At 34.4% G+C, this 25,599-nt stretch overlaps 1 protein-coding gene and 1 long non-coding RNA gene across 4 annotated transcripts in view; both read right to left on the reverse strand.

Annotated features, from left to right (window-relative positions):
* alpha-Man-IIb (alpha-Mannosidase class II b) overlaps positions 1–25,599 on the reverse strand; it is a 1,305,824-nt gene that overhangs the window by 1,077,628 nt on the left and 202,597 nt on the right. The window lies entirely within an intron of this gene.
* LOC138706535 (uncharacterized) lies at positions 259–7,080 on the reverse strand. Of its 2 annotated transcripts, XR_011334023.1 has the most exons (6): positions 6,410–7,080; positions 5,290–5,446; positions 4,953–5,202; positions 4,565–4,690; positions 4,141–4,348; positions 259–3,952 (listed from the first exon to the last, which is right to left on the reverse strand). It is a non-coding gene; the product is annotated as an uncharacterized lncRNA (long non-coding RNA). The 2 variants fall into 2 exon arrangements; XR_011334022.1 differs by having other exon boundaries at positions 4,141–4,690.

Below are 25,599 nucleotides of genomic sequence, written 5' to 3' on the forward strand. Positions count from 1 at the left end.
CAGTCACGTGCTATTGTTTATATTAGGATTTTTCTTACGGCGGAAAGATTATAGATTGGCTATTCTTAAGTTCGATTTCATGCTTTCTTTCCTTCTTACTATCTCCATTCTTATTTTCTTTCTATACCCTGTACTACCTTTTCATTTCTCACTTTCTTATTTCAAAGGCATATTGGTTCCGTTAAGTTCAATGTTAATTGAAAAATGAGTTCTATTCAGTCAATACTTAACATAAACACAATAAAACATGTTATATAGTGAGGATCACGTAAGTTCAGTTCCCAAACAGCAAATATTTCCGCCTTGTCAGTGTTGCCAACTGTTACCAGATATCACCACATGTAGTAAAATCACGATCCTATGTACTGAATGACTTCTTTACTCACAGTACTTTACCTTAATGTTGGAAGGTTATTCTAAATAGTTTCAATAATAATGAGAAATGTATTGCTATGTTCTATTCTTTTATTCCTTTACATTATTATTAGTATTAGCATTAATAGGTTACTAGACGTAAATATACAACAAAGTATAGTATATAATATTCAAGAATCAAATCTGTTCCAAGACCAATTAAATTATTGTCACTTCACTTCAAAGATTCCAGCGTACATATACTGTACTTCCTAAAGGTAGATAAATTAATAACCACTTGACTTTTGGTTGGAATTCGAATGAACTTCTGATTATCTTTTGAAATTAGTAAGGAAATGGATAATACAACTAGGCTAAAACTGAAATAATAATAAATCAACTTACAAAAATAATTTTGGTCCTTAAAAGCCATAAGCAATTTCACTTCTAGATACCTTTTTAAAGATTTCATTTGTTTGTAAATTGCTTAATAATGCTACACTTACACTTATTATTTCTGCAAACTCCACGTCTGTCATTGAAAAAATGTATGATACATAACTGTGAAGTCTCTTTTTGGCTCTTGTGTCCTAAATTTAAATAAGAAAAAGCAAATGATTCAAGAAATGTGAGCTGGTGAAAATTAAATACTCAATTAATAAAATAATTACTTCCAAAAGAATATTTTATTAATTCTATACAAAAGATGGATTACACAGAACAGATGGCCAGAAATCATAGATTTATACACAACATACAGCATGAAACCATCATCAAAAAATGCTTTTTGTACACAATAACATCTTTCAAACGAAGTGAAATAGCCAATAAGTTCAATAAATATTATGCTAATAAGTAATAACTATAATTAATAATTATCTACAAGTTGTAAAAGGGAATAAAATAGTATATTGTTGAAATTAGGGGGTTATGGTTTATTACGTGTATTTATAATTTTAATTACTTTTTCTACATTTAATTATATTTTAATTTCTATTAGATTAGTTGGTGGTGTGGTTGTTAGTTTTATCTGTGTACGTCAGACTATTAAGGAAAAACTGAAAGAAATATTAAATCTACTATCTACTTTATATAACAATATTTAATCAAGAACTGAATATTACTATTAATTTAATAACATAAGACCCAAAACATCTCCAAGTCCAGACAATACACATGCTGATTTTCTTAAACATGTTGGCAAACAAGCAAACTCACTACTTTTATCTTGTAATCTCATCTAAAATACAATATCTGTCTGGAGAAAATCTATCATAACATCAATTTTGAAAAGCAATCATTCAACTAATATCTTTTCGAGTTATCGACAGATACCACTTACTAGTATGATAGCCAAAATTATGGAAGAGATGATTTCATAGATTGAATTGGTTCCTGGAATCTAGTAACTAACTTTCATTTTATTGGGTTGACTTTAGAGAATTGCATTCAACAAATGGACAGATTTTAAATTTTAGTCAAGATATTAAAGATATTTTAAACAGAAAACAAAACAACTTAATTTTAATTTATTTTCAAGGATCATATGGCTCTGTAGATATAAATCACTTAAGAAATTGCAAACTTAGGGTGTCCATGATAAAGTGTTACACTGGGTCAGTGACTTGATTATTTGATTCATTGTCACAAATATGTAAATAGAGACAGATTCATCTGGGCTTCCCACATTGTTGTTTTCAGGAATACATTTTCCAATATTAATGTCGATGGTCTAACTAAAGAAATAGATCTTATGATAATCTCATCATTTGCAGATAATATGGTTGTCTAGAACAAAAAATCACAGTCCACAAATATTAATAAACTGAGCCAAAATCCCAACAGACTTTTTGACTCTACTTGGAGAACTCAAACTTGCTCAATTAAGGGAAACTTTACTAATAAAACACAATCCCAAGTTATTTCAAAATGAATAGTATATAAGTTAACTTTAACAGATGATGTTAAGAAATGTGATACTTCTCCAGACATTTTAAAAATCATTAGAAACGATAAATGATCTGGTCAGTGAGTGACTACATACAGTATTTTTTATAGATGGATCCTGTTTACCAAGCCATAGATGTAGTGGTGTTGTAGTACAATACCAGTATATTCCCTTTTACAGGGAATTATATTCAAACACTTGTTTGCCCCATTTTAACCGTGACAACGCTTTTTAGCTTTTTAAACATTCTGGTTATTGTATTGTGTTTGTGTTTAGTGAAAGATTTTAGATAAGGGCGCAAATAGCCATAGTAGCTGACGCGCCCTTTTTAAACGCCACTAACTAACTAACTAACTTCAAACACTGACTAATTTTGATAGTGAAAATTTAGATACACTTTTAAGCTTACAAAATCTCCAGTATCGACTTCATAAATCTGAGAAGGCTGTCATACTATCAGATTCAAAATCAGATGTTCTTGCTGCAGTAATGGACGTAACAGCATGAAATCTCAATATTTTACAGTGTTTTAATATTTTAAGCAAAATGGTCGAATTACATCGACGACTGGTACTTCCGTGGATCCATGAACTTTATGGAGTGGGAGGTAATGAGGTAGCTGAAAGGTAGCAAAATTACTGTAAGGTTATCTATACCTGCATCTTACCACACTGTTAAAAGAATAACAAGATCAGAACATGACAATGTGGTAACAAAAATCGGAATGATTCTAAAGCAAATGAAAAAATTGCAATAGGCCATCCGGCGTCTGCTCCACGATGGAGGAAAATCCTCAGAAGAAACCAACTAATCAGACCAAATGGGGGATCCAAACTACCCTCGAGTGCAGCTCTGAATTTGCAGGCCAACGAGTCTACCGACTAAGCTACATTGATGGCTCCACTAAAAATATGAAGTACATGGCACTCAGATTATTAAATTGACAAACCTAAACAATTATTCATCAGTTAAGCTATAAAATATAATACATAGCAAGCAAGTTAATTCAATTTAAAAGTATAAACAATTCAATCAGTTGAAATATACAGAAACTGATAATAAATATCATGCAAATTACTTCACATTACAAGCATAAACAATTCATCACTTGTGGTATACAGCCTACTATTTAATTTACAGCACATACAATTCATCAGTTAAGCTATAGACCTACAGTCTACTATTCAATTTACAGCATATATAATTCATCAATTAAGCGAAACAAAAATATAGTACAATACATAGTAAAAATAATACACCTAATTTAATAACTGAACTTCTATGAAAATCTACAGTGGCAGTACTCATATTATCACAGGCCATGATTGTCTCAAATATTTACAAAGAACTGATATTTCAGAATCTCCCCATGCCATTTCTGAAATCTCAATGAAGATATGGATCATTGTCTTGACTGTTTAACTTTACACAGCTTTCAATCATCTGGTTAAATATTGGAGTGCAAGATAACAAATGACATCAACTGCTGAACACTTGGTATCAATCAACCAACAACTTCATTACATTAAAGGGGAAAAAAAACTGAAAGAATTAATTGTATATAGACACAACACATAAGACAAGGCCGCTTCAGAACAGTAATTGGCAAGGCTCTGTTGTTTTAGGATTCTTATGTAGATTCAATTTCACCTGAAAGAAAAAAGTAACATCTATAAGTAGTAGTAGTAGTAGTAAAGATGATAATAATAATAATAATAATAATAATAATGACTGTAAAGTATGGAAATTAATATTGCAATGTAATATCAAAAGGTGATTTCACACCATCAACTCTTATCATTTAGTACAACAAATCTATTATATTCAGTTGCAATCACCAGTAGCTGTTCTTTCCTCCATTTTGTTGTTGGCTGATTTTTCACAAGTCTGCTATGATATGCAGCACTATCCATGACAATAACGCATTGCCCTAATGTTCTCAGGTCAACAACTGTGTCTGCACCCACTTCTCAACTACAGGGCTATTCATAGCACTATGGTAGTCCTGACTTTTCTTTCAATTGCATGAAAAAATTAAATCAGCACCTGCAATAAAAATTATACCTGGGCATATAATTACGTCACATGAATTCACAGCATTTAAATAAAGAAAATAAAACATAACATGACATGACATGAGATCCTCTTTGGTGAAAGGCTTTCCCACGTTTTTATTTAGTCACCAATTTTTATATTTTTGTACCCTGATTTAAAAAATTACTCTTGCCAAATTTATGTAAAATATAAATCAATATAACTTACCGAGTATAAATCCACCTTTCGTTCCGGCATCTAATCTTCCACCCTCATTTGTTGGTCTATGAATAACACCATTCATGTCACTGGAAACTTCACCTGGTTTATTTCATGAATAAGTGGGTGATCATACTTAAAAAAACAGAGAGAGAAAAGCAATTCACATTGACACTCTAAGAGACACAAAAATTTTAAAGACAGGAAAACCGTTCAAGAATTTTATAACTAACCTCTAGTTATAATATGAAACTATTAATTGCAAAACATGTTGTTCCCACCTGAATTCATTACTAGTAGCCTATATTAATTGCAATTTCATATTCTACATAAGCGTTAATCTATTTGTTAGTAAAAAATTCAATCACTCAATGTCTCACAATACATTGAAATTTACCATTCATAAAAATCCAAGTCTCATCCAAGAATACTACGGGTTTAGGGTTCTCACGCTCCACATTTCTTATATATTCTCTTAAAAAGAATAACATCACTTTCTCATACATGTGTATAAGGATCCCCTTTGCTCCATAGAAATTTCATCTCTTTCAAAATTTTTTTCACCGATGATAAGGATACTCTAAATAAATATGTTTCATAATCATCATTCATATGTTCCAGAACTTTTGCTGCTGTTAGTACTTCCCCTGTAACAGTAAATGAAAATTAGGCCTATGACTAATATCAGAATTACATTGCATAAATCAACACAATAATTCCTGTAACTTCCCTACATTTATGTAACTTGTCATAAATAAATCTCGCAATTGCATCTTTCGTAAAATCATCAGCATCAGTCACTGGATGTTTACGTAGTCTATGTTTTCCTGGTGTCACGAGTGGGGTCCCCTTGTGTGAATTTATCACTTTCGTGGCTGTAGTTAAGCCAAGCTGTAATAACAAACAATAACATAATACTTCTAAAAATTGTTATATCATAAAATTCATGCATAATACCAACATTTACAGCTATATGAATAGAAAATGATCAACATGTTAGGTTGGGTCTACGATAGGTTTAAGCAGGCTAATATTTAGGTAATTCTCCAGAAAAGCTACACCAAAGAAGGCATAATTTTATTTTGTTTAATTGATTTCTGTGATATTTACATAGTGATGAACACGTGGTTTTAGTGCACAGCCACAAATACTTTCAGCACAAAAATCCTTTGACACTTACCTGTATATTCTAATGCATTGTTGTAGTCCCTCCCTCAAACTTGTTACTAATTACCAATATAACATGCGAGAGGTCCAGGACGAAGAGAAATGGTTAGTTTCCCAGTAGTGCGTCCTCGTCCTCTCGAGTGTTATATCTTAACAAGTACTTTGGGTGGGGTAGCTTTTCTGAAGAAACACCATATTTAATATTACTTAGACCAGTCATGAATAAATTATTCAGCCAGAGTCAACGCTCCTATGCTTTATAGAGTATGTTATATAGTTATTATATAAAACTGAATTATTTTTAAGCACCATAACAGGCCAACATTCATGTAATATTTGCTGCAATATCAAGTTAATAATTACAATATGACTTGTATTTTCTTCGGCCGATGTGGCATGTAAATTGTGATCTGAACGGTTAATTTAATACCAAAAGAGAAAACTGGAAATTTACTTTCGTGCTGTTTGATTACTTGTTCGTCTAATTTGTAAATGTATTTAAGCTATCACCTACTGCAGTATTACAGTATCTTAAATGTATTTAGTTTGGCAATATGAAAATCACTGACTTGATTAAACATTAGGCCTAACCTAAAAATTTGTTTTGTTTGACCACAATCATGAAATTATTAGTGCAAACTCCTAAAACTGAATACCACTTTGAAATGTATGCTTAAGAATACTTACTCCTAATAATTGTCCTATTCTGGTTGAAATTGCTGTCTCCGTTAGCATAATTCCTTCTTAATTATCTTCTTTCTTCAACTCATTATACACGTGAACTACAGATTTCTGAAGCGTACTCTGAATGCCACACATTTTCTTCCTTGGAGGAGTCACTGCAATACTATTTCATTTTTTTCACATAGTAATAAAAATCTAAACACGAAAGAAATTCATTAAAATTTGAAATAATATTTCTATCCATTACCCACGTGCATTATCACGCCCAAGTATATTATATTCATTCGTACTTATCTGACTATTCTTGAATTATAACCACAACGCAACACATAACATAACTATTATGTATTAATATTAATACTAATATTAATTAATTATTAATAAGTTCGAATTTCACTATCTTCCAGTAACCGGCTGAGAAATCTAGTACAATTTTAATTTCATGGAACTCCAGTACCGGCAAATATTGTCGATATTTGCCTCAGCTGCCAACATACCGGTTACAAAATCACTACCATTTATAGTATTTGTCAGTATCGAAATTCGAAACGAAGTTGGCAAAAGAAAATTCAACCTTCAAACTAGAAAATCACCATAATCCACTAGCATTTGTAGTAATGGGGGAAAAATGGTTAGGTTTCACCCTTAGGGTATCAAGTTACCTGGTCTTCCCTATAATAACATTTACACAGATTTTAAAAACAAACGTTTTCGCCAATTTTGATTGGCATCTTCAGGTCGTGTAGGTCGAATGGAACATGTTATAAAAAGTGAACACTTTGTATATGACGTTAAAAACCAAAGTTACAACTGTAATATCACTTAAAACAGAGAATAGAATATAGCAAAAGCCTCCACGATGTGTGTAGACTTGGTATATGACGTTAAAAACCAAAGTTACAACTGTAATATCACTTAAAACAGAGAATAGAATATAGCAAAAGCCTCCACGATGTGTGTAGACTTGGTATATGACGTTAAAAACCAAAGTTACAACTGTAATATCACTTAAAACAGAGAATAGAATATAGCAAAAGCCTCCACGATGTGTGTAGACTTGGTATATGACGTTAAAAACCAAAGTTACAACTGTAATATCACTTAAAACAGAGAATAGAATATAGCAAAAGCCTCCACGATGTGTGTAGACTTGGTATATGACGTTAAAAACCAAAGTTACAACTGTAATATCACTTAAAACAGAGAATAGAATATAGCAAAAGCCTCCACGATGTGTGTAGACTTGGTATATGACGTTAAAAACCAAAGTTACAACTGTAATATCACTTAAAACAGAGAATAGAATATAGCAAAAGCCTCCACGATGTGTGTAGACTTGGTATATGACGTTAAAAACCAAAGTTACAACTGTAATATCACTTAAAAGAGAGAACAGAATATAGCAAAAGCCTCCACGATGTGTGTAGACTTGGTATATGACGTTAAAAACCAAAGTTACAACTGTAATATCATTAAAAACAGAGAATAGAATATAGCAAAAAGCCTCCACGATGTGTGTAGAATCACTGTGTTGAAAGAGGCGTGTGTGAACCAAGGAAACAGCAAAACTCTTCTGTCATTGCAGATACAGTTTTCAAGATAGATTTGAACTCCTACACACATAAGATTAGTAATTTCCGTTTTCTAGTTGACTGGTTGCTCAAAGTCTCCCTAAACAGAAACAATTATCAGGCTGAATATAGATACATTGTAAATTTAGCACAAATCAATGGCTTTAATAAGAATTTAATTAACAATTTGATAAGAAAACGCTTAAACAAATTTAAAGCAGAAACCAAAACTAATAGCTCTTTAATAAGTTCTGTCAAAAAGACTAAAACCACCCACTGGAAACCCATGACTTTTTTCGGTAATGTGTCATACAAATTAGGTAACCTTTTTAGAGAAGAACAAATTAACGTAGCATTCCGTACCAACAACAAACTTAATAATATCATTCCCAATAACATTCAAAATTACAATAAATTTTCCAATAGCGGTATCTATCTATTACAATGTAAAAACTGTCCCAGTAAATACGTTGGCCAAACAAAATGAAATTTTCGCACGCGTTACAAGGAGCACGTCTCCGACTTCAAATTCAATAGGAATAAATCAAAGTTTGCCACGCATCTCATTTCCCTTAATCACGAACTTACTGGCATAGAAGAAGCCCTTCAGGTCTTAAAGACTATTAACAATCATAATTATATGAATGCCGCGGAGGAACTATATATTACCACCTTTTCTAATAATAATGATAGCCCGCTCCTTAACGAACAATACCTAAATTCAAATAACCCGCTGTTTAAAATCACACGCAAGTAACGGTCACTCATCCACTAGTCGTGCAACGTATACAGTTTTCGTCATACGCTACCACTTAATGTAAAGATCAGTCGTGTCGCCGGCCTCATGGATTTCAAGACGTTCTTCCATTTTTTGTAAGTATTGTTTTAGAAGATTTAAATAATACTTAAATGCTTCTAAATATTCTTTCATTCTATCCTTACAATTTACAGGATTTTTCCCCCTTTCCATAACGGCCACACGACCGACCTGTTCGTAGCATCTTCAAATCTATCTTGAAAACTGTATCTGCAATGACAGAAGAGTTTTGCTGTTTCCTTGGTTCACACACTCCTCTTTCAACACAGTGATTCTACACACATCGTGGAGGCTTTTTGCTATATTCTATTCTCTGTTTTTAAGTGATATTACAGTTGTAACTTTGGTTTTTAACGTCATATACCAAGTGTTCACTTTTTATAACATGTTCCATTCGACCTACACGACCTGAAGATGCCAATCAAAATTGGCGAAAACGTTTGTTTTTAAAATCTGTGTAAATGTTATTATAACATGTTTTATTGTGTTTATGTTAAGTATTGACTGAATAGTACTCATTTTTCAATTCACTTTCTTATGTTTTCTATCACTTTCTTAATCCCTTTCTCTTTTATTCACATTCAGCATTTCCACCCTTTCATTAATTATAATCTCCGCTCTCTTTATTTACTAGGACATTCAATAAGTAATGGCAACAATATGTAAATCAGGGCTCCTAGCGGTGAGAATCGGAATCTTTTAGTACGTAACACGGCCGACTTATGCTCCCTTCGCTTCTTTGTATACGGCCTTGACAATAGCAATCTTATTCTGAAATTGGTTTGTTTCTCAATTCCACCACGAGGCGCTGTCTGCCAAGGTTTGGTGTCCACAGAAGAAATACCCAATATGAATTAAAATAAATGATTAAAGAGTAATAATAACATTTATAAATAATAAATAAGAAAATAACAAGTATTATTATGTTTAGTTCTGTTAAATATGGCAAAAGCGTGAGTTTAAAAGTAGAGAAGGTAACACATAGTAACCTGTTCAGTTTAAATAACATAATGATAGAGACGTAATTTTGTAGTTCATTCGCTGAGTAGCACTCCTAGGCTAAACTGCGATGTTTCAAAGTAATCACTTGGGTAATTATTTACCATAACTTGTACTAAATTTTATAATTTCACTCACTGCACTGATACATTCCACTTGATATTGCAAATTCAAGAATATAAAATAAAAAGAAAATAATGTACAATTTTGGGAAAATTAGAGAGAAAAAAGGTAATTTTTTTCTTCTAACGACGCCACAAACCAACGTCATATCCTTATGTTGGCAACATTGTGTATTTAGTTCAATTTGGTCCTAACCGTAACGGCACGGTTCAAAGCTATCGTAGCAAATTTTCCAGTTTAGCGCTGTCATCTTATTAAAACGGTGCAGTCCCCGAACACGAGCTTTGCTATTTCGGGATACTTTTATGGAACGTTTGCGTTATTATTATTATTATTATTATTATTATTATTAAATAAATTATTTAGCTAGTTAAATTATAGCCAATCGATGAGGCCTCTGTCACTTTTTTTTTCTTTTTTCTTCATATTTCGGACATTCCTATGTCTGAATTATTATCTTACGTTCCTTTTCTTCGAATCTCCGGCCATATTGCTGAACTATAAATTGGCGATATGAAAACTAAGTTGCCGTCACGAAATGCTCCCAGTAATTAAACGCAGCTGCGTAAGGACGGACGGACTGTGTACAACTGTTCTCCAATCCGCGGCGGCCGGCGAGCGGCCGGACAGTAAACACAAGAAACATTAGCCGACTGTGGGAGAGGTAGATGCAGTTTCCATGTAATCGGAGTCATGTTGACAACATCTAGGGATCTGGATCCTACCTCCAGAAAAGCCGAGAGTTGTTCTTCAATTATTCTTACACGCTACCGTCTCCTAGTAACGCACATTCGCTTGTTGTTTACACACAACAGCGAAATGTCATTAGATCTGCGGAATCAAGTTAATATAAGGGGCAGAGTAAGGCCCGTTACACATTAGAAGAGATCTCGCTAGCGAGAAATGTGTTGCGAGAAAGAGGAGAAGAGCCCTCCTCCACACACTTAGCGAGTTCTCGCTATCACAGATCACACCTCGCTACGCACTGCCCTCATGCAGAGAGCATTTTTTTATTATAATAATCACTCCTTGGGGGAAATATTATAGGTTATGTATTTACGTATATTGTCGTACTTTACAAATTATGTACGAACGCCACAATTTTGAATCTGAATCTTCAAATGATGACGAAATGAAGTTACTTACTTACAAATGGCTTTTAAGGAACCCGAAGGTTCATTGCCGCCCTCACATAAGCCCGCCATCGGTCCCTATCCTGTGCAAGATTAATCCAGTCTCTATCATCATATCCCACCTCCCTCAAATCCATTTTAATATTATCTTCCCATCTACGTCTCGGCCTCCCTAAAGGCCTTTTTCCCTCCGGTCTCCCAACTAACACTCTATATGCATTTCTGGATTCGCCCATACGTGCTACATGCCCTGCCCATCTCAAACGTCTGGATTTAATGTTCCTAATTACGTCAGGAGAACAATACAATGCGTGCAGTTCTGCGTTGCGTAACTTTCTCCATTCTCCTGTAACTTCATCCCGCTTAGCCCCAAATATTTTCCTAAGCACCTTATTCTCAAACACCCTTAACCTATGTTCCTCTCTCAGAGTGAGAGTCCAAGTTTCACAACCATACAGAACAACCGGTAATATGTTTTATAAATTCTAACTTTCAGATTTTTGGACAGCAGACTGGATGATAAGAGCTTCTCAACCGAATAATAACACGCATTTCCCATATTATTCTGCGTTTAATTTCCTCCCGAGTGTCATTTATATTTGTTACTGTTGCTCCAAGATATTTGAATTTTTCCACCTCTTCGAAGGATAAATCTCCAATTTTTATATTTCCATTTCGTACAATATTCTCGTCACGAGACATAATCATATACTTTGTCTTTTCTGGATTTACTTCCAAACCGATCCTCTTTACTTGCTTCAAGTAAAATTTCCGTGTTTTCCCTAATCGTTTGTGCATTTTCTCCTAACATATTCACGTCATCCGCATAGACAAGAAGCTGATGTAACCCGTTCAATTCCAAACCCTGCCTGTTATCCTGAACTTTTCTAATGGCATATTCTAAAGTGAAGTTAAAAATTAAAGGTGATAGTGCATCTCCCTGCTTTAGCCCGCAGTGAATTGGAAAAGCATCAGATAGAAACTGACCTATACGGACTCTGCTGTATGTTTCACTGAGACACATTTTAATTAATCGAACTAGTTTCTTGGGAATACCAAATTCAATAAGAATATCATATAATACTTCCCTCTTAACCGAGTCATATGCCTTTTTGAAATGAAGTTATATGAACATATTTTGTTAATGAAAAGAAAAAGTAGGCCTAAAATTAAGTCCAGAAATATCTGGAAATCACATTGTATCTCACGAAGATAATGGCGAGTTTCGGACACTGGTTTCGATTTGGATGATGATACATTTAGGCTTTATTTCAGGTTGAATAGACCTCAGTTTTTTCCCATTCTTGATATGATAAAGGATTCTTTGCTATTTTCTGATTAAAATTATGTAAACTGTTAAGACGTATAGATACATTATTTCAAACGTTATAATACTATTAAATCTCAACAAAAAAAAAAATATATATATAGCGCTATTTATTTTCAGATCAACTTATATTTGTCTCCAGATTTCTTCTTTAAGTTTCGTGTTTTTACAGTTTTCATCCCGTGTATCATATAAATCAGACGTCTCCAAAAGCGTACTCGCGAGTAAGCCCCTGAACGGAACCGAAGCCAGTACGTAATGAGCCCGCTCCGCCTCACCCATCCCCATCTGTACTGTACTCGGTGTTTTGCGCAAACGAAGAAGAGTGGTGGACTGCCATTATCACTGTGTTGGTCGGCGTATTCCACCGTTTCACAATGTCTTCTAATCATGGACGTAGTACATTCAAGGATGAAAGGGAAGAGAAATATTTTGTGTTAGTGGGGAGAATGTGAAATGCTTAATTTGTTCGAAAATTTTAAGGGTGTGTTAAAATTCAATATGCGACGACAATACTCGACTCTTCACAAAGAATACCATACAATTACAGGCATGTTGGACATGTGAAAATAATTTATTTTGGGGCTGCTCTGTATAACTGTTGGTTATACATAATAATCAATATATTACAATACGTTTACACTCAGTTCCGCATGGCGTACTTATAGTTTTTTGTTTAATTTTAGGTGAAATGCTTAGGCCTACAAATATTTTGATAAATATAAAACAAGAAAATACAAACACAAATCATACACGTGTTCTCATTCTTAAACAAAAAAAGCTTCTTGCTAGCTATGTTCTAGCTTGGAATATTGGAAAAATCAATTAAGCCCTTTATAGAAGCATCATTTGTAAAATCGTGCATACAGAACGCTACTAAAATACTGTGTCCAGAACGAAGTCAAAGTTTAAGAAAATTAAATTGTTTCCAATTACAGTTCAGAGAAGGAATTTCAAGATTGTAAATGTAATTGAATCTGAAGTCGAATCCACAATTAACCAGTTTGTAGCTTACTCACTTGCATTGGACTAAAGCACAGATAGAAATGACGAAGCTCACGTAGCCATTTTCATCCGAGGAGTTAATGAACATTTTACTGTGTCTGAATGTCTTCTAGATGTAATTACAAAATATAACTGGAAAAGATCTTTTCCAGGCACTGAAAGTCACCACAGAACAGAAGAGGTTGAATTTGCAATGACTTGTGTCTATAGCAGCAGAAGGGGCTCCAGCTTCAGAGTATGTCAAAATAATATACAAAACGTATATTTCTTATTCCTTTGATATTATTTGTAAACCGAAGCAGACCGTTGCCGCGATCCCCCACTGACCGCTCCCATCTGTTGAGATACGTGTCTCTTCCCCTTCTCTAGTCCTACAGCACACTGTGTTCGGCGGGCAGCATCGAGAGCACGAATGCCGATACGCTTTTTGGAGACCTCTGATATAAATAGACCTACTGGTGACACGTACAAGTTCGATAAGTTTCCGACTGCAATTATTAGCCATCTTTCTTCATTGTCAATAAAAACAATACAATTCATCGCCACCTGTGATATTACTTCATCTTTTTCTACATTCAATCGTCATAAAGAGTATAAATGTCAAACATCTTTGATAAATGTGTCAAGGAAATTCGCTGAGCTACCGATTTCAGCGAGAAACTCGCTCGAGGTTTTCGCCTCGAACGAGAATCTCTTCCAGTGAGTGGACGTCCATTTGAATCTATGTTAACAATCTTTGAATTTTCTCGCAACACACTTCTCGCTAGCGAGATCTCTTCGAGTGTGTAACGGGCCTAATGCACGGCATTCCACAGTTCAGTACTGCCAGTCGGCATACGTCAGCAGCCCAACCCACCGAAGACCAACACTGTTTGACGCGGCCGCTTCCTAGCTCGTCGCATTGGGCTTCGTTCGAAGCCCACCTTAGCCCTCAGCATTGCACTGACATTAACCAACCAGCTGGTTCTTCTACTGCTTTTCCGTTTGCTCGCATTGGTTGTGCTTTCGCTTCGCGTGTGGCATGAACATATAGATTCCCGCATACCGGACAACACACAAAATTAAATTATTTTCCACTGCTGTCGAACACAGATTTAAAAACTTTTTTAAATTTCCATCCGACTCTGTTGTTTTAAACTTATCTAGCAGCGATTTTATCCTTCACTACTTTTTCTCTAGAGAGACTGTACTTTAAAATGTGTGCTTCCACGGCTGGTTTCTATGATGAAGATTTTCCGGGCTGAGATGCCGTGATCTACCATTCTACCAACCTACCAGTAGACCATGGCATCTCAGCTCGGAAAACTTCATCACAGAGACTGTATTTTCTTTGCGAAGAACATTTGGACTCATCTTGAAAAACAGAAAAAAAAATTAAAACTAAAACGTTTGAAACAATAGCTGATCGTTGATCGAACCGTACACGCAAGCACACGCCCGCGCAAACTCAATAAATAACTGATAGAAGAAAAGACTTGGGCTCGATGCCTTGATACTAGCACACCGCACAAAACCGCTACGAAAGCAGCCCGTCCGGGCAGTGCGGTAACGTCATGAGCTTGTTACGTGCGAGACTGTAAAGCCCAGTGCGGTGCAGTGCAGAAGCAGCTCATGTGCTGGGCCGTTGTGCAGGTCTCTGATAAGGGGTCATTTACAACACTGGGAGTGAAAAAAATGTGAATTTTTTTATTTTTGTATTTCATTAACTGGACTTTCCTCTTTAGTTTAGTGAATAAAAAATGTAAATATCGCCAATATTCCTCGACTTATGACCTAAAACATGGCGGCGTGTCAGTCAGCAATACATACTATCTTCGGTAAGTTTGTTGCTCATTTCCAGTAACTTACATTTTTTTAAACAGTTTTCCTGATAACTTGTACAATTTTTTAGCTACTTTGATAAAATTGTTCAAGCATTTGTATTTCATATAGAGAAGAACAAAACTTATCTATCACTGTTCTATTTCTACTGGTCCAAACCATTGCAATTGTTTCGTTTCCACGTTTCCACACACTATATAACGGAATTTTAAAAGTTCACCTTGTCTCTTGCATTAATTCTTTCTAATTTAGAGCATTGTGCTATCCTCGCAGCAGTCCATTTCTGTTGAGAGCAAATTTTCATTTCAATTCCGCATTCATATTCCATGTTTACGGGAGAGAAGTTCGGGGCAGAAGAAGATATCAGCTGATAGACGACATTAAGATATATGGATCATATGCGGAGACAAAGAGAAAGGCAGAAATTAGGAAAGATTGAAGAATGCTGGGTTTGCAGTGAAAGACCTGGCCTTGGGCAGAAAAATGAATGAATTCCATGTTTCTGCACCATATGTTAATAAATTACTCACCATTGACTTATAAATATGGGCTTTTGTTTCTTCATAAATATTTGTACTGTGCAAATCAAGATTTCAGGTATAACTCCCTGTAAAGTTGATTTGAATAATTTCGAGGGAAAAATTGTTCCGGAGCCGGGTATCGAACCCGGGACCTTTGGTTTAACGTACCAACGCTCTACCACTGAGCTACTCGGGAACTCTAACCGACACCGATCCAATTTTTCCCTCTATATCCACAGACCTCAATTTGAGTAGCTCAGTGGTAGAGCGTTGGTACGTTAAACCAAAGGTCCCGGGTTCGATACCCGGCTCCGGAACAATTTTTCCCTAGAAATTATTCAAATCAACTTTACTTGAAATCTTGATTTGCATAATACACGTTACTGTTCGTTAACAGAAAAACCACAATTTAAATCACACGGAGTTAGTGTGCACTCGAAGTTGGTTGCTTGACGGTTGTCAGCCCACTTTGAGGTCTGTGGATATAGAGGGAAAAATTGGTTCGGTGTCGGTTAGAGTTCCCGAGTAGCTCAGTGGTAGAGCATTGGTACGTTAAACCAAAGGTCCCGGGTTCGATACCCGGCTCCGGAACAATTTTTCCCTCGAAATTATTCAATATTTGTACTGTCCGTTACTCAGGAGAAGACGAGCGGAAAGAATGTGACCTTCTTGACTATCGCTGTTGATTATTATAAACATCGCTCAGATAAGCATCCCAGTAGCCAGGTTATTACTCGTGCAGGAAACATGAGTAACAATGCGTATGGAAATTAAAGCTAAGTTGAACAGAAGGAGACCTAATGTTTCCGCTTACTACAGATGGGACACACTCACGGACAATGGGACACACTCACGGACAGGAGAACGCGAATTCGATTATGCGCACTGTTCAAAACGTACAGAGGTGAGCCTGCCTGGAGAGAAATAAAAAATAGGTTGCAGCCGCCAAATTACTCTTCAAGGAACGACCACTCATATAAATTGAGGGAAAGAAGGCAGAGGACGGACACTGGAAAGTTTTCTTTTCTCAATCGTACTATCAGGGACTGGAATGCTTTACCTGCAGACTTACTAAAGGCTTTACCAACAACCAAAAATGTATTTAAAAATAGACTTAAGGACCTTACTAATAGACGGTAATTATACACAGTATTTAAAGGGTGTAAATGATATGTTGTTATTGAAGTGTTGTATCAGTGAAGAAGTATGTCGTGTCAGTGAAGTGTGCTGTGTAAGTGAAACGTGTTCCTGTCAGTGAAGCTTTATAGTTTATAGTGGCAGTGCATAGTATTTGAACAGTGAAATGTTTTTGAAGTATTAGTGAAATCAGGATAGAATCAGTGAAATGTGTCGTAGTTCCATTGCAGTGAGTGTGTTGACAGCGAAATGAGTGTAATTTGAAAGGTACTTGTGCAGATATGAACATATCATACTCGTGCGTTTTAGTTCGATCTTAGTTTTAAGATACAAATTACATTTATTTCAAATGTTATTTTAAGTGATCGTTTCATTTAATTTAGTATATTCCCTGTTGTTGTTATTGTTGTTGTTGTTGTTATTATTATTAATTATTGTTAGTATTAATTATTAGTATTATTATTAATTGTATTTTTAATTAATAAGTTTATTATTGTCATTATTGAGTGTAATTAGTTACCACTGCCACCGGGTATATACCCACTGCAGTGTGAATAAATACATACATACAGTACAAATATTGCACGTGTTGTCGTAAGTTATCTGTTCACATCCCTTCCTCTTCAGTCCGCTCTCGTCTTCTCCTGAGTCACCGACAGTATATGCCACAAAATTCAGTTCCGAATAGCTATTGCAGATGGACTACTAATAATACTCTTGACGACAATTGAAAGAAATTAAATAACCAAGGAATAAAAAACGAAATATTCAATACAAATGAAAAAACGCAGAAAAAGAAAGAGAAGATATGAATTCAAAGAAGAGACGAAGGCAGTGAGAGAAAAGTGTATGTTCAAAAATAACTGAAGAAGGAGAAGATATTATAGAGAAGGATTGCAATAAATAAGACAAAATCCACTAACGAAAGGAAGAAACAATGAAATGAATATAAGAAATTAAAAACTGGATTAAATACATTTAATTCCGAATGAATCTAAAGCAAGACAGAGTCTGCTAGACACAAAAAAGACATTTATTTTGAATAAGAGTGCGATGCCAGGAGATCCATCCTGTTACTTTGTTTGCTGCTGCACAAATGGACGGGCGAGGCGCTTCAAATCTCAAAGCCCCCACCCCATCCTACCCCATCCCTACCCCCTTCACGCCGCATCCATGTTTATCCATTTCAGTGGCTAAAGACAGAAGACGGTCGCCGTGCGCTTCGGATCGAATCTCTCTGTAAATAACACTCACAAAGAAATTGATTGTTATGGGGAGAGAAGTAATGAGGGCGAAGCAACTGGGTGCTCCGTAAGGAGCTGCACCCAATCCAGTCAGCTGACGGAACATGGGGTCATGCCCTCTAACGGCTACTTGACCGTGTGACTGACATAGTGCAAGTCACAGCTTAATATAACTGGAGACGTCGACAAAAAGCGCATTGCAAACAAATGGTGTACTGCTTCCTGAGACAAAGGCGGATTCATTTGTACTACTTAAGTTTTTATAAATTCAGGACCATCGCCCTCCCTCCAATAAGGTTAATAGAGAGATCTAGCCCTCCAAATAATTCTAAGAGAGATTCCTCTTGTTAAAAAGATATTTGGATACTTAACTGTAGAAGAGTGCTAAATGCCAAATTAAAAAAAAAAGTGTGATATTTCATTAGAATGGTGCTAATTGCCAAGGGGAATTACATATCAACAGCGCTAGGTCCACAGAAGATTTTAGAGTGTTAATAAAACCATCAAAAGATGACAGTAGTGCTAAGTTACCAGGACTCTCTCATAAAAAGGTGCAATGTGGCATTCGTTTTGATTTCTCTCTGTTGTTTATTGTCGTGTTAAAAGAGAAGTTATGGCAAAAGGCATTATTGATTACACACCGTGATGTTTTCTACAAACAGGAAGATCAGCTTAGGTAAATTTTATATACAACATAATGCGTATTCATATTTTTTTTTTTTATTTTAGTAGGTTATTTTACGACGCTTTATGAACATCTTAGGTTATTTAGTGTCTGAAAGAGATGAAGGTGAAATGAGTCCGGGGTCCAGCACCGAAAGTTACCCAGCATTTGCTCATATTGGGTGTAGGAAAACCCCCGGAAAAAACCTCAACCAGGTAACTTGTCCCAACCGGAAATCGAACCCGGGCCACCTGGTTTCGCGGCCAGACGCGCTAACCGTTACTCCACAGGTGTGGACATGTATTAATATAAGGCTATCAGTCACATAGAAACATAATGTATTACCAATAGATGACACAGCCGGCTTGCTTTGAACTTTTCAATTTCTAATGCTAAAATCTAGAAAATGGGATAAATAACATTAAATTAGCACGTTTTCTTTATTGTAATTGTCATGAAAATGCAGAACAAAATGCAATGAACTGACACACGAGTAGAAAATAGCTCTATCTTCTAAGTTTTATGACCAAGATTTATTCAATAGTATCAACATTTCTGTTGAGTCTCTTTACTGTCATACTAGTACGATATCAACGTAGAATATAATATGATAATCATGATGAAAGTCGACGATACTGTTCCAAGTGGTGAGAGTGATTTGCTTGCAGTCTGCAAAACCACTTTAATGGAAGTATTCGCAGAAATTAATAGATCTGTGGATAATAAATGGATCATAGTACCTACGAAATGTTTATGGGACTTCACACCTATCACAAATTGTGAAATTTGTCTCACAGTGTTAATTTTAGTAGTATCATCAAACTATTGACAAAGATTGGTGAAAAGTTAAAGTTATAGTAAGTACAGTACTCTCAATTCAATTCTAAAAAAATATATTCTTAAAATTGTTCAAGAGTGAAAGTTTGTTATTAATAAATACTGCTCATAAATTTGGCACTTTGCACCTATCCAATTAATTGTGAGACTTCTAACTTTCAAGGGGTTGTATGTATGTATGTATGTATGTATGTATTTTTATTGTTTTTTTGTATATCAGCATGCTCCATTACATTGGAGTAATACTACATGCTTTACATAAAATATTACAATAATTAGTTACGTAATTTATGACATGAGAACAAGATTTTTACAATTTTGATTGAGATCTTGAAATTCTTATAGATACAAGTGTTGCCTAATTGTACTTCTTCTATTTTAGGTTACCATGTATGTATGTATGTATGTATGTATGTATGTATAAGTTTATGTGTGTTTTTTATATATGTATTATAACAGGTCTTAAATTTTATTATTACGAATTTACTACAATAGGCGTACACTAGATTTACGCATGTACCGTACATTAATACTGGATTTATGTTAAATTTTTATTTCATGTAATGTTGAACTGCACTGTGTTGAACAATGTTATGTCGTATTGCATTGTTTTCAACTGCTCGTTATGATGCGCTGTACTATTTTTGTATTTTATAACACTGAGTTGATGTTGTATTGCATTGCAATGTACTGAATTGTATTTTAAAAAACGTGACCAGCCACCATAACTAAAAAAAAGTTAGGTATGTCAAGGACACGAAAAAAAAAATAGTAACAAAAAAAAAAAGACTGGTTCTGTGGTGGATATACAAACGTTATGATATGCCAAAGACCTGACAAGAACATGAAGAGTTAGATCTCGCGTTAAAATGCATCAAAACGATTTAAATTATCTGTACATTAAAATATCGTGAATCGATTTAACATAAGCTGTATAGCTTACATTAAAATACAAAAAAGGCCTAACAACAATAGCTGTAAATACAACAAAAAACATGATCATGCAAAAAAGTATTAAAAACATAAACAATACCGTACTAAAAAAACCGAGCGAGTTGACTCAGGCGGTAGCGTTTGAGATTCGTATTCGGGAAGTCTCGGATTCAAACCCCATGGCCGACCAATCTCACTGGGGTTTTTCACGGTTTCCTTCAGTCACAAAGGCAAATTCCGGACTGGAAATTTACATGTTACGATTCATCATCTCCTCAACCACCAATATCGTAAAATGCCAAAATCTATAATCAGTTACATGAACACAAAGCCATGTACAACACACAACAGAAACAGGAACTCAGTAATATTAACAACGGCTACTGGTATGCCCATAGATTCTGAACACGCGATATGACCACAGATGTTAAACCGTGTATAAATAAACTTAACAAAAGAAAATACTCAAACATATTAAAGACATAAAATTAAACGAATTTATCCTCGTATGAGCAACGCACGTGTTCGGGGGTTCAATATTGCATTATAAATAAGGCAGGAAGAAGAAGAAAAATAAACAACTTTAAATAATAAAGAAGAAATATAACAGATTACAAACAATGTATAATAAAATAAGTAATTACGATTGAGAGGATTTTACACTAATATTAATAAGTAAATTAAATTAATATTTAGCAATTAATATGATCTATTCCTATATCAATTTATCTTAATAAATCCTTAATATTAAGTTTAAATTTCGTCGTACTTACATTTTCTAAAAGAGAGTACCGAAAAAAATATATTGTATACAATTTAAGCCATAGTTGAAATCATAATTATTTCACACCAGCAGCCGTTAAACTTTTAGATTCTGTGAAATGAAATAATATATTTCTTCTCCTATTATAAATACAGAGTGATTCACGAGGATTTCCGAAGACATTCTCAACAAAAAATATCATATAAACATTTGTTCTAATCTCAAAATATTCAGAGTTACACTAATTTCAACTTCTTTGTAAAATATCATTATTCTTGAGTTTTAAGGGTAAAAGAATATTACAGATAAAGGAGGCTATTGTACCTTTAGCATAGTGTACCTTTGAACATTTTTTGTTTGTTTGTTTTTTTTTTAATTTTTGCTGCTACCTAGAGGACTCAAACTGAAGTAGATTGTAGAGAAAGCCGCTAAGTAGCTCTGGTCGTAGCTTCAGTTTGATTTACTGCAAAGTTTGAGTTCCGTAGACAAAAGAAGTTTTTTTAGTACCAAAAGTAAACATTTCGTTCATTGATATATGTTTTCTAACACAAAACGAGATTGTATTTGTTAATATTTTTCAAGTACGGTGTGTTTCCTATAATCTGGTGAGTAATAACATATTTTAATTTCTATGATTTATTTGAATCTCTAGTTTTGGGAGCCATATTTGTTTAAAAGTGCACCTTCTTGTACCTTTGAACACAAAACATCTTGTACCATGGAACATGTTCCAAAGTACATGATACTATCAGGTTTTGTTTTTCTTTTATTTTAAGATCATGTCACGAAGTAAGTTTGGAGTTAAGAGGCCCCCATTTGATCCGGCTGCCTCGAAGAAAGCTTTTGAAGCAGTTATTGCTTCTCCAGGAAATAAAATCTCAATCAAAGAAGCCTGCACTGGTTTATGATGGCATATACATTTTAAATATGAATATCAATTTTTACAGGTATATTTACATCTATATTCCATGTGTTCCAACTTACAAGAGGGTATGTTCCAAGGTACATGAACTTGTTGTACCTTTGAACACATTGCATATCTCTTCATTTTATTTTTTCCATCCTTAATAGACCTGTAAAATAGGAAAAGACATACAGGATGTTGTAAAGGAATCTTCAATAATTACTTCAAGCATTTTGTCATTTAAAAAATTTTATTTTTCAAAATTAAAAAAAAAATAAAATGTGAAAAGTGTTTAAAGGTACAACAGTCTCCCCTATCATTTCTTTAATTAGCTAGTATTTTGAAGCTAAAAAGGTGTTGTGAATTCCATAGTTGCTTCGTACAGAATTTTTTTTTTCGATTTTTAACTACAAAATTACAATTTTCTTATGCATTTATCACAAGAATTGTTACAAATCACGTCACTCTTGTAAATTTTTTAAGATTGTGCATTAGGATGCAGAATTAAACTGTAAAGAATCAAGTTCCTAAAGTCGAATGATTTGTAACAATTGTTGTGATAACTGCGTAAGAATGATGTAATTTTTAGTTAAAAATTTAAAAACAAAATCTGTACAAAGCAATTAACAACACATTTTTAGCTTCAGAATACTAGTCAATTAAAGAAAGTACACTTCTGAAAAGTTCATTCTCCATTTGTAATATTATTTTACCCTTAAAACCAAAAAAGAGATATTTTTCTAACAACTTGAAATTAGTGTGACTCTGAAAATATTGAAAATAGAACAGATGTTTATATGACATTATTTGCTCAGAATTTCTTCGGAAATAAGCTCCGTAAGCGACGGCAAATCCTCGTGAATCACCCTGTATATTAAAATTTTTCTTGTTCTTATGAAAGAAAGTTCATGAATGTTTGTTAACTGCTCCAATTTTAAAACGTTAAAATCCGAATAATGGAGTTTTGTACGATAATAAATAGATTTTTAGACTAATTTTGATCATTCTCTTTTGAAGTAATTCCAGTGGCTTTCTTATGAATTTAAAAGCACTGCACACCTGACAATACCATGACGTAATACAGATTGCACCAAGGATAAATAAATTGATATTAAAAATTCATAGGTAGGTACGAACACTCTGTAACGACTCTACATATAATTTTGTGCGAGATCGTGCGTATTTGCTTGGTTTCCGCACAAAACCAATCCGCGGAAAGTCTAAAATTCCACATTCAGTATTCCCAACCTAACACACATAACAATTTCCCTCTTCTTACCGCTTAAGTGACATATTGATTTTACTGATTTAGGCTTTTAACATATTATTTTTAGAGACGTTCAATATAGTAATAATTATAAATTGGAAACTTACCACTGCAATTTCACCTAAATTGCACTGTAATTATTGTCTTTAAATATTTGCAAAAATTAAGTAAACTCTACAACTCCACTAAAGTTACTGCATTCGTGATGCAAGTAACATTAAGGAAGCCGGGAAAAAAATCAACAAATCAACTTTCCGATGTTATTACTGCAATATATTATATAAATAATATTGTTAAAATATTAAAATGAAAAATAAATCATTACATAACCTTACCGTTTGTTTTAAGTTCGCATTTATAGACTGGGGGGAGGGGGGGAAAGACACGTATATCACGGCCTGCTGGAGTATAGTAAACACAGAAAACATAGTTATTTTTGTTTTGCAAATTTGCCGTCATTGAACAGAAACCAAGATGGAGATTTCATTGCAACTAATTAGAAATTCCTCTTTCAGGTATGTAATAAACGATCTTCGCACAAAATAATGTACGATACACGAGCGGTATGTTTTCTTTCAATTCTCGTCCACACCTGTGGAGTAACGGTTAGCACGTCTGGCCGCGAAACCAGGTGGCCCGGGTTCGATTCCCGGTCGGGGCAAGTTACCTGGTTGAGGTTTTTTCCGGGGTTTTCCCTCAACCCAATATGAGCAAATGCTGGGTAACTTTCGGTGCTGGACCCCGGACTCATTTCACCGGCATTATCACCTTCATCTCATTCAGACGCTAAATAACCTAAGCTGTTGATAAAGCGTCGTAAAATAACCTACTGAAATAAAATAAATAAAACTTTCAATTCTCGGAAATTAAGAAAGCTCAACTACGTTTCGCTTTTTCAAACTCTTCCTCGAACATCAAAACTTCAACATACCGCTCTTGTAACGCATATTACTACTGTGTAACAGAAGTTCCTGTAAAAATAAACCCCATTATTTTTATGAACAAAGCCGTACTACTGTTCTGCTATAAATTTATTTTTTAAGAAATGTATAGGACATTCAATTCTTTCGTGACTTTTGAATAACCCTACATAATAATTTGTCACTCCAAAAATAATTTCACAGGAATAATGTCTCAAATACGAGCACAATAAAATTATTATTCAAAGCACTTTTTGCTGTTACTGTTATTGTAGGATTTCTTCGTTTACCAGAAATATGAAAATGCTTTCAGTCTAAGTAATGAATGTGCCTCTCTACAGTATACACAATTTCGAGATTCCTATGACAATTGGAAGAGAAGAGGACCGTAAAGAATAAAGCAAGAAAATTAGGGACAAGCAGAAAATTTCTTTTACGTTTGTCGTTTTTATTTCGTTCAAAGATGTGCTCCTACCCTCCTCTCACCCTTATTGTCATTAGGAATAGGGGGACCAAAGGGTCTGTTTGAAGATGGAGAAAAGAGAAAACCCGAAGGAAAAAAGATGACAAAATGGAGGGGAAGAAATTGAAACAAAAGGACGTATCAATCAGTAGAATCTGAGAGATAAAAGGAGAAAATTGGGGGCCACATGACGGTCCCAGCTGTCGCTCCACTTTGCATCTAATTACACACTTCACCATTCACACCAACCCCTATTCACCACCTCCATATCCACCCCATATAATGGCGTATGCGATATCAAAAGGGTAGTTCCACGAAGGCATACACTTTGGTGCTGAATGAGTGGTTAAGTCTGCAAGAATCAAAACGTTAAACGATAGAAAGGTCTAGAAATGTACGCAAAGAGATTTTTCACGCGTGTACCTACCTGTTTTCCCCTGTATATAACAGAGAAATATTATTTTCCTGTTTATAATTTTCTTTAGATTTTTTACTGAACTGAACATGTTCATTCAGCATACAAAAAAGGCATAATAACTTAATTTTTCTTCGGCGGTAAAAAAATTATAATAAAATGTATTAAAGCTGTAGCCTAAGTTACAATAGAATTGTGAGCGAGCTTACGTCGAAAACTCCTCTTAATTTGGGAACGCATTTTCACAGGAGATAGACAAATATAAAAAAGAGCTATCCATTTTATTTGGAAATAAACTTTTCCAGTTTTCCCAATTATTATTATTATTA

Source organism: Periplaneta americana, chromosome 9 (genome assembly GCF_040183065.1).
Source record: "Periplaneta americana isolate PAMFEO1 chromosome 9, P.americana_PAMFEO1_priV1, whole genome shotgun sequence".
NCBI classification, from domain to species: Eukaryota; Metazoa; Arthropoda; class Insecta; order Blattodea; family Blattidae; genus Periplaneta; species Periplaneta americana.